Genomic DNA, 11,255 nt, shown 5'->3' on the forward strand with positions numbered 1-11,255 from the left:
TATTGACAGGGGTCATGACGTCATGTTTAGTAGGGGAGGTGTCATTGCTCGGAGTGTCGTGACGTCATTAAGCCCGACTCAATGTGTGGACGGCCGTGACGTAATTCTAGGTAATAGGGGAGGTGCCGCTGCTGGCTGTATGACGTCACGAAGCCATCTTGGTAAGGAGTGAGTCCCAGTGTTAATTACCTTGCAGAGGCCATCCTGGTGAATCACAATGTGAATAAGCTTGGAGAGGTGAGTCCCAATGTTATTTACCTTGCAGAGGCCATCCTGGTGAATCACAATGTGAATTAGCTTGGAGAGGCCATCTTGGTAAGGGGTGAGTCCCAATGTTAATGAGTTTGTAGAGGCCATCTTGGTAAGTGGTGAGTCCCAATGTTAATTACGTTGCAGAGGCCATCCTGGTGAATCACAATGTTAATTAGTTTGGAGAGGCCATCTTAGTAAGGGGTGAGTCCCAATGTTAATGAGTTTGTAGAGGCCATCTTGGTAAGTGGTGAGTCCCAATGTTAATTACCTTGCAGAGACCATCCTGGTGAATCACAATGTTAATTAGCTTGGAGAGGCCATCTTAGTAAGGGGTGAGTCCCAATGTTAATTAGCTTGTAGAGGCCATCTTGGTATTTGAGTGAGTCCCAATGTTAATTAGCTTGGAGAGGACATCTTAGTAAGGGGTGAGTCCCAATGTTAATGAGTTTGTAGAGGCTATCTTGGTAAGTGGTGAGTCCCAATGTTAATTAGCTTGGAGAGGCCATCTTGGTAAGGGGTGAGTGCCAATGTTAATTAGCTTGGAGAGGCCATATTGGTAAGGGGTGAGTCCCAATGTTAATTAGCTTGAGAGGCCATAGATTCATCACACAAAGATCCATAGAATAATCACACAGAGACCCATAGAATCGTCACACGAAGACCCATAGACTCATCACACAGAGACCCATAGACTCATCACACAGAGACCCATAGACTCATCACACAGAGACCCATAGACTCATCACACAGAGACCCATAAACCCAGCACACACCACACACTCACCACACACAGCACACACACCACTCACTCACCACACACTCACCACCCTCACCCCACACTCACCACACTCACCACCATCACTCACCTCCCTCACCCTCCGTGCCAGGGTCTGGTAGTTGCCAGGTCCATCTCTCAGTCCGTAGACTATCACCGCAGGCCGCCTCACACCACTACTCACACTACTATTACCACTACTACCACTAGTACCACTACTATTACTAGTACTACTACCACTACTACTACCACCACTACTACCACCACCACTACCACCACCACTACTACCACTAGTACCACCACTACTATCACCACTACTACTACCACTAGTACCACCACTACTACCACCACTACTACTACTCACACCACTACTACTCCCACTACTCACACTACCACCACTACTCACACTATCACCACTACTAATCACACCACCACCACTACTACTAATCACACCACCACCACTACTACTTACACTACCACCACTACTACTAATCACACCACCACTACTCACACTATCACTACTACTAATCACACCACCACTACTACTAATCACACTACCACTACTACTCACACCACCACCACTAATCACACCACCACCACTACTACTAATCACACTACCACTACTACTCACACCACCACCACTACTACTAATCACACCACCACCACTACTACTAATCACACCACCACTACTCACACTACCACTACTACTAATCACACCACCACTACTCACACTACCACTACTACTAATCACACCACCACTACTACTAATCACACCACCACCACTACTACTAATCACACCACCACCACTACTACTAATCACACCACCACTACTCACACTACCACTACTACTAATCACACCACCACTACTCACACTACCACTACTACTACTCGCACCACCACTGCTACTCACACCACCACCACCACTACTAATACCACTACTACTACTCACACTACTACTACTCACACTACCACCACTACTACTACTCACACTACCACCACCACTACTCATCACAAGACTCTTCATTCTACTCATCATTCCCTCACCACCTCCTTCATTCGCTCCTTTATTTCCAACTGTAATTGGTCTTTATTTGGAACACATGAAAAGAAAAAGCGGGAGACAATATATGCACATTTGGAAGTATAATTGTATAAATGAGAAGTTGCCACATCAGGGAAGAGAGAGAGTCAGTTGGCTGGGCTGGTAAAGGAGGGAGGACAAAAAAATACCCCAACAAAATATTAATCCATTACGCAAGCGTGTTGTTAACAAGACAAATACATCGATTAAAGATTTGCACCATCTTACAGGTACGTATTCCAATATTTGTGCTTTAGACAACAAATATGTACCAATGCATTCAACTCGGCCGCACAGCAAGAAGCAGACCGCGCTATTTCTTGGCGCGCTGCCTCTGTACCTAGCCTGGCACAGCAGTCAACCCATGGCACTTTGTGGGTCTGTCCCGTGACCTGTACCTAGCCTGGCACAGAAGTCAACCCATGGCACCTGCTGGGTCTGTCCCGTGACCTGTACCTTGCCTGGCACAGCAGTCAACCCATGGCACCTGCTGGGTCTGTCCCGTGACCTGTACCTAGCCTGGCACAGCAGTCAACCCATGGCACCTGCTGGGTCTGTCCCGTGACCTGTACCTAGCCTGGCACAGCAGTCAACCCATGGCACCTACTGGGTCTGTCCCGTGACCTGTACCTAGCCTGGCACAGCAGTCAACCCATGGCACCTGCTGGGTCTATCCCGTGACCTGTACCTAGCCTGGCACAGCAGTCAACCCATGGCACTAGCTGGGTCTGTCCCGTGACCTGTACCTAGCCTGGCACAGCAGTCAACCCATGGCACTTGCTGGGTCTGTCCCGTGACCTGTACGTAGCCTGGCACAGCAGTCAACCCATGGCACCTGCTGGGTCTGTTGTTGGAATTGAATCGATTCAAAGGCAATGTGCCGAGTGGGTGTTGGAATCGTATCGATTCAGAGGCAACGTGTCGGCGGGTGGATGTTTGAATCGAATCGATTCAGAGGCAATGTACAGGAGGGTGAATGTTGGAATCGAATCGATTCAGAGGCAATGTGCAGGCGGGGTGGGTGTTGGAATCGAAAAACGTTTATTCGTGACTACGAATCGAATCGTCCATGAACGTTTCAATAAAACGCGGGAACACGAACTGCCCCGAGACCCAATCAGCGGCGAGTTTTGTGTCGCTTAGATGCAGCCAATCAGAGATAAGAATACTCCCCTCCCTCTTCGGCCCACAGCCAATCAGATGCGAGCATCACCCCTCCCCCTGACCACCCCTCTCGGCCCACAACCAATCAAAGGCGAGCATTACCCCCTTCCCCTCACTCCCCCTCCCTCCTCGGCCCACAGCCAATCAAAGGCGAGCATCATCACCCCTCCCCTCACCTCCCTTGGGCCTACAGCCAATCAGAGGCGAGCATCACCCCTCCCGCAGCCATCGGAGGCGAGTTCAGGGGGCAAGGGTCGCGAAATTTCAGAATTTGTCGATGGCCGCCTCGAAGGCCTCCACTTAGGCTGCGACTTTAACCATTTAACTTTACGACTTTAAACATTAAAGTACAAATAAACAACGACTATACAACAGCTATACAGCGACGACTAAACAACAGCACAACAACGACTATACAACAGCACAACAACGACTATACAACAGCTATACAACGACGACTAAACAGCACAACAACGACTATACAACAGCTATACAACAACGACTATACTACAGCTATACAACAACGACTATACAACAGCTATACAACGACGACTAAACAACAGCACAACAACGACTATACAACAGCTATACAACGACGACTATACAACAGCACAACAACGACTATACAACAGCTATACAACGACGACTAAACAACAGCACAACAACAACAACTTCTCCGGCGATGTCTACGATGGACAAAGAGAACTCGCGCGCCTCAGCTGCCCAAGGTTTGAGTGCTTTTGAGGGCGAATTTTTTTAAAATTTGTTTTAATTTATTTAAGTCGAAAAATGTTTTAAGTTTTTAATTTAATTTAGTCGAAATTTTTTTTAATTTAAAGTCGAACATTTTTTATTTAAAGTTTTCGTGACTGCAGCCGCCCACACCTCCTGCACCACCACCACCCCAGCCGCCCACACCTCCTGCACCACCACCACCCCAGCCGCCCACACCTCCTGCACCACCACCACCCCAGCCGCCCACATCTCCTGCACCACCACCCCAGCCGCCCACACCTGCACCACCACCACCACCACCCCAGCCGCCCACATCTCCTGCACCACCACCCCAGCCGCCCACACCTGCACCACCACCACCACCACCCCAGCTGCCCACACCTCCTGCACTACCACCACCCCAGCTGCCCACACCTCCTGCACCACCACCCCAGCCGCCCACACCTCCTGCACCACCACCACCCCAGCCGCCCACATCTCCTGCACCACCACCCCAGCCGCCCACACCTGCACCACCACCACCACCCCAGCCGCCCACATCTCCTGCACCACCACCCCAGCTGCCCACACCTGCACCACCACCACCCCAGCTGCCCACACCTCCTGCACCACCACCACCCCAGCCGCCCACACCTCCTGCACCACCACCCCAGCCGCCCACATCTCCTGCACCACCACCACCCCAGCCGCCCACACCTCCTGCACCACCACCACCACCCCAGCCGCCCACACCTGCACCACCACCACCCCAGTCGCCCACACCTCCTGCACCACCACCACCACCCCAGCCGCCCACACCTGCACCACCACCACCCCAGTCGCCCACATCTCCTGCACCACCACCACCACCCCAGCCGCCCACATCTCCTGCACCACCACCACCACCCTGGCTGCCCCCCCTAACATCACGGCCCCCCCTTCCACCGCAGCGCCGGCGGCCCCCCCCTTGCGGCCGCGGTTCGTGACGCCGGTGCGCCGCTCGGCGCGGATCCACGCGGCGGGGGGGGCGGTGGGGGGGGGGGGCGACCCCCCCGGGGAGGGCCCTGAGGGACGGCGACACGGTGGGAGGCATTGCGGAGCTGCTGCTGGCAGCGGCCTACGCGGAGGAGGAGGAGGCGGACGAGGTGGTGGTGCAGGAGGGCGCTGCTGGCAGGGGAGGGGGGGGGGAGAGGCGGCGTCACCGCACGAGGTTCCTGCTGAGGGCCAACGCGGCGCTGGGGGACAACGCCCCCCAGCAGCAGCAGCAGCTCGGGCTACTGGGGGGCTGGGCGGTGAGCGGAGTGAGATGAGTGGTGGGGTGAGCGGAGGGGAGAGTGGAGGGGTGAGCGGAGGGGTGAGCGGAGGGGTGAGTGAGATGAGTGGAGGGGTGAGCGGAGGGGTGAGCGGAGGGGTGAGTGGGTGAGTGAGATGAGTGGAGGGGTGAGTGGGGTGAGTGGAGGGGTGAGTGGGGTGAGTGGAGGGGTGAGTGGGTGACTGGGTGAGTGAGATGAATGGAGGGGTGAGTGGGGTGAGTGGAGGGGTGAGTGAGTGAGATGAGTGGAGGGGTGAGTGGTGGGGTGAGTGGAGGGGTGAGTGGGTGAGTGAGATGAGTGGAGGGGTGAGTGGGGTGAGTGGAGGGGTGAGTGGGATAAGTGGAGGGGTGAGTGGGTGACTGGGTGAGTGAGATGAGTGGAGGGGTGAGTGGGGTGAGTGGAGGGGTGAGTGAGATGAGCGGAGGGGTGAGTGGGTGAGTGGAGGGGTGAGTGAGATGAGTGGAGGGGTGAGCGGAGGGGTGAGCGGAGGGGTGAGTGGAGGGGTGAGTGAGATGAGTGGAGGGGTGAGTGGAGGGGTGAGTGAGATGAGTGGAGGGGTGAGCGGAGGGGTGAGCGGAGGGGTGAGTGGACGGGTGAGTGAGATGAGTGGAGGGGTGAGTGGGGTGAGTGGAGGGGTGAGCGGAGTGGTGAGTGGAGGGGTGAGTGAGATGAGTGGAGGGGTGAGCGGAGGGGTGAGCGGAGGGGTGAGTGGAGGGGTGAGTGGGTAACTGGATGAGTGAGATGAGTGGAGGGGTGAGCGGAGGGGTGAGTGGAGGGGTGAGTGGAGGGGTGAGTGGATGGGTGAGTGAGATGAGTGGAGGAGTGAGTGGAGGGGTGAGCGGAGGGGTGAGTGAGATGAGTGGAGGGGTGAGTGGAGGGGTGAGTGAGATGAGTGGAGGGGTGAGTGGGGTGAGTGGAGGGGTGAGTGGGGGGGGTGAATGGGGTGACTGGGTGAGTGAGATGAATGGAGGGGTGAGTGAGATGAGTGGTGGGGTGAGTGGAGGGGTGAGTGGAGGGGTGAGTGGGTGATTGGGTGAGTGAGATGAATGGAGGGGTGAGTGGGGTGAGTGGAGGGGTGAGTGAGTGAGATGAGTGGAGGGGTGAGTGGTGGGGTGAGTGGAGGGGTGAGTGGGTGAGTGAGATGAGTGGAGGGGTGAGTGGGGTGAGTGGAGGGGTGAGTGGGATAAGTGGAGGGGTGAGTGGGTGACTGGGTGAGTGAGGTGAGTGGAGGGGTGAGTGGGGTGAGTGGAGGGGTGAGTGAGATGAGCGGAGGGGTGAGTGGGTGAGTGGAGGGGTGAGTGAGATGAGTGGAGGGGTGAGCGGAGGGGTGAGCGGAGGGGTGAGTGGAGGGGTGAGTGGAGGGGTGAGTGAGATGAGTGGAGGGGTGAGTGGAGGGGTGAGTGAGATGAGTGGAGGGGTGAGCGGAGGGGTGAGTGGACGGGTGAGTGAGATGAGTGGAGGGGTGAGTGGGGTGAGTGGAGGGGTGAGCGGAGGGGTGAGCAGAGTGGTGAGTGGAGGGGTGAGTGAGATGAGTGGAGGGGTGAGCGGAGGGGTGAGCGGAGGGGTGAGTGGAGGGGTGAGTGGGTAACTGGATGAGTGAGATGAGTGGAGGGGTGAGCGGAGGGGTGAGTGGAGGGGTGAGTGGAGGGGTGAGTGGATGGGTGAGTGAGATGAGTGGAGGAGTGAGTGGAGGGGTGAGCGGAGGGGTGAGTGAGATGAGTGGAGGGGTGAGTGAGATGAGTGGAGGGGTGAGTGGGGTGAGTGGAGGGGTGAGTGGGGGGATGAATGGGGTGACTGGGTGAGTGAGATGAATGGAGGGGTGAGTGAGATGAGTGGTGGGGTGAGTGGAGGGGTGAGTGGAGGGGTGACTGGGTGAGTGGGGTGAGTGGAGGAGGGGAATGTTTCTGCAGCTGGCTGATGGCCTGTGGTGCTGTCCACCCCCCTATCTCCCCACCCCGGAGTGCCCTACAGTGCTGCCCTTAATTGCTACTCCCAACAGAACTTGCCACAAAAGTGTGCTGAGGCTACTGGGGGTGCCTTTGTCTTTGTATAGGCTGCCTGTCCTCCTCGCATCGCGTGTCACCAAATAAATCAGAGGCCACGTGGTTTGCTGTGCGTTTCAAGCTTCATTATCCAGCCACTCCGAGCGTAGCTGCCGTCACTACACACGCCACGTGATGGGGGCACGGCCACGCCCACTGGTGGGGCACGGCCACGCCCACTGGTGGGGCACGGCCACGCCCACTGGTGGGGCACGGCCACGCCCACTGGTGGGGCCCCTCGGCGCGAGGGTTTCCCGACGTTCAATTGCTGACCAGGATCGGAGGTCAGAATGAAACTGATGTTTATTTCTGCATTCACAAACGATGAGGATCATCAACCTCGTCAACCTCGTCATCCTCCCCTAGGAGGGAGCTCGAGAGCGATGGGTGACAGGGTGAGCTCGGAGCGACCCCACAAACTTTCACCGCTTTTGCTCGACTCACCATTACCGCCACCACATGGACAAACCCCGCACGCACGCAACAATATTTACACGCCGCAAGACAAAGGTCTACCACCACCACCCCCCCCCTCTCTATCTCGCTCCCCCTACCCCATAGCTTGGAACAGACTGGCGAGCGACGTTTAGCGGCGTAGGTGGGCAGGGGGGCGCCCAGTAATCATCGCCAGCACCCGCAGCCACCTTAATCTCCCCTGTGGCGATGTTTACGATACGCACGGCGTGAAAGAAGTTCGACACGCACCACACGGCCGCCACCACTACCGCCACCGCGTGTCACTGTAGACACACATACACATAGACACAGACACACACACACAGACACATAGACACACGCAGACACATAGACACAGAGACACATAGGCACACGCAGAGACAGACACACACAGAGACACAGACACATAGACAAACACACAAAGACAGACACGCAGAGATACATAGACACAGACACACAAGACACATAGACACACGCAGAGACACAGACACACACAGAGACACAGGCACACGCAGAGACACATAGACACACACGCAGAGACACATAGACACACACAGACACACACATAGAAATACACAAACAGACACACACAGACATACTCACAGACACAGTCACACACACAGAGACACAGACACACACACAGACAGAGGCGTGTGTGTGTGTCTGCCAGGATGAGTAAAAAAAAGGTGTCGTCTGTCGACTTGGAAATAATCCCACGGGAACGCTGTCTCGAGTAAAAGATGACCGATAAAAGTGTTTTGAAGTTATATCCGTTGACTTGTGAACCGAATAAATCCCGTGTTCTTCACACACTGAGTCTCGTCATCGTTTTTTCTTTTCTTACCTATAAAAGGCATTTTTTTCTGTGTGTCCGTCTGTCTCTGTGTGGACGCACACTTGCTCGCGAATCGTGGAGTTTACTTTTAAAAAAAGTAGCCGGGTACCACGCCGTAAGCCCCGTGGTGAGCCAGCACCATTCCGTTTTCCCATCCGTAAACTTTAAAAGTTGTTAAATTAACAATTTAGTGCTATTTCGCATTATTTAAGTATTTCCTTGCTCCGCTAAAGCTGCCCGGGGGTTGCCCCTAGCAACGCTCGCGCGTCATCGGTGGAGGGTGGGGGGGGATTTCTCATTCGCGTTCAAAATGTTTTTACTTAACTTGATTCCTCTGTTTGTCGTGGTCAAATGTTGTGATAAAAATTTCGTCCACTTCCCGTCATCCAATCAATTCCACATTTTGCACACGGTACTCAGATCCGGTGAAAATGCATGCCTATATCAAAATCGGCATCAATTAATTGGCTCCCTTAAAACTATTAACATTTTGTATGGACGCCTTATTATTCATATATATTTGTGTGTAGGTCAAAAACGCCGCGGTCCCTAAACTGTGGAATCGCCTCGCCTGCTCCGTGTGAACGAGTTACGGGCACCCTCACTCCACACAAACAAAATTTGTACATTGAAGATTGATTTATAAAATAACCAATTAATTCAAGTAAGCGTTGATGTGTGAGCAGGCGCCGCATCATTGACCTACTTCTCGACGGTCAGTTGGACGAAGTTGTGACAAAAAAGTTATTAAACTTCATTCCTCTGTTTGATGTCGTGGTCAAATCTTGTACTCAAGATGTCGTCCACTTCCCGTTATCCAATCGGGTTCTTTACTTTTTAGTGCACTTTAAAATAAAACCGTTTTTAAAAGGAGTTTTTCACTATTCAAAAGCCACCACAACCATTTCACTGCTTCGACGTTTGGGCAATTATAATTGAGTTAATAAACATTCTTGTCATAACCATTTTTGTATTACTATCCGAGTGTCTACCCTTAATTAACTCCTGTCTGGTTCTCGTGAATTAACCAAAGCAGCATTACATTTTTGTGAACAGGGCTGAGGGTTCAGAGCATATACATTCTAATCTCAAATCATCAGTGACGTCGATAACTGGAACAGATGAGTATTCTTGGTTTTTTCGGTAAAGTCACCTCGTAGAAGGGAAACAATAAAATAATAGAAATATAAAACAATAAAATTCTCACGACGTTTCGACTGCAACACAAGAAGCAATCATCATCAGGTGTGAAAACCACAGCAATATTTTTTTTCATATTTTCTTGCTGTGGTTTTCACACCTGATGATGATTGCTTGTGTTGCAGTCGAAACGTTGTGAGAATTTTATTGTTTATTATTTTTTTTATTTTATTGTTTCCCTTCTACGTGGTGGTGACTTTACCGAAAGAACCAAGAATATGAATCCCTGCAGTCACGAAAGCTTTAAATAAAAAAATGGAACAGACGTGTTATATTATCTTGGCTTTGTGAAACAGATAAAAAGAGGCCTTCAACATTGATTGTGCCTTGTACCGACAGTTGCTGAGTGGTCCAGTGCCATCACCATCAGAATCCATGGTCAATCCACTGCTGGATGAGGTTCTCAAAAAGCTCTCACCATCTCCCGAGATCCCGAAAAGTATTAATCCACCCAGTACCTGCAGGTGATACTCATCAGCTGATATCATCCCGTCGTCTCGATGGGCATCCTATTGGCCGCATTCCATTCCTTGGCTGTCATTCCATCACTATCCTCAACCAACCATCGACCAACATTCCATAACAGAATTCAACTAAGGGGAGAGTATTTGAAAGGATGCGACACCCACCCATGGGATACGGGTCCATAATAGCAAATCATTACGGTTGCAGGCGCACGGCGAATTGTAACGATGGAGACACTACAGCACACCGTCGATTTGCGGTGCGACGAAATTAACTGAGCTCGATTTTTTTATTTGAAGCTTTCGTGACTGCAAGGATTCATCTTCTTTGGTTCTTTCGGTAAAGTCACCACGTAGGATGAGAATAAAATAATAAAATAACACAATAAAATTCTCACGACGTTTCGGCCACAACACAAGTGGCCTTCTTCAGGTGAAAGGAACATACCTGTCGGCACGACAGAGCTTCAATGAACATTGTGTTATTTTATTATTTTATTCTCATTCTACGTGGTGACTTTACCGAAAGAACCAAAGAAGATGAATCCTTGCAGTCACGAAAGCTTTAAATCGAAACTCTTCCAGGCTTCACGCGGGCCGGACGAGCGGCATGCAGGAAAAAAAAACCCATCACAACCATTATTAGCGCGGACGTCCAGAATAAAAAAAACTCGTTCAAAAACCCCAAAACACGGCAACCTCCCTGGCTTTGGCGTTCCTCGGAAGACACCTGTTTCATCGACAACCGCATCAGAACACCACCAGGCCGATGCGCACCAGAATTGATACATCAGCGATTGACACGGGGACTGCGTCGCGATCGTCACGTGGACGGTTCAATCGTCGCGGTCAACGATCGCCTCGGCGCGTCGTCTCCGCGGCGTCGATACAAAAAAAACGACTTGGTGAGAGGTCAACGGCGTTTGTCCTTTTTGAAACACTCGTCCCTGCCGCGCGAG

General features: G+C 52.6%; 1 long non-coding RNA gene across 1 annotated transcript; it reads left to right on the forward strand.

Annotated features, from left to right (window-relative positions):
• Positions 1–3,457: 3,457 nt before the first annotated feature.
• On the forward strand, positions 3,458–8,607 carry LOC142910704 (uncharacterized). Its single transcript, XR_012933069.1, has 3 exons — positions 3,458–4,000; positions 4,937–5,278; positions 7,903–8,607. It is a non-coding gene; the product is annotated as an uncharacterized LOC142910704 (long non-coding RNA).
• The last annotated feature ends 2,648 nt before the right edge of the window (positions 8,608–11,255 follow it).

Source organism: Petromyzon marinus, unplaced genomic scaffold (assembly GCF_048934315.1).
Source record: "Petromyzon marinus isolate PM22_M1 ecotype Great Lakes invasive population unplaced genomic scaffold, UKy_Petmar_22M1.pri1.0 PM_G_Scaffold_15, whole genome shotgun sequence".
Lineage (NCBI taxonomy): Eukaryota > Metazoa > Chordata > Hyperoartia > Petromyzontiformes > Petromyzontidae > Petromyzon > Petromyzon marinus.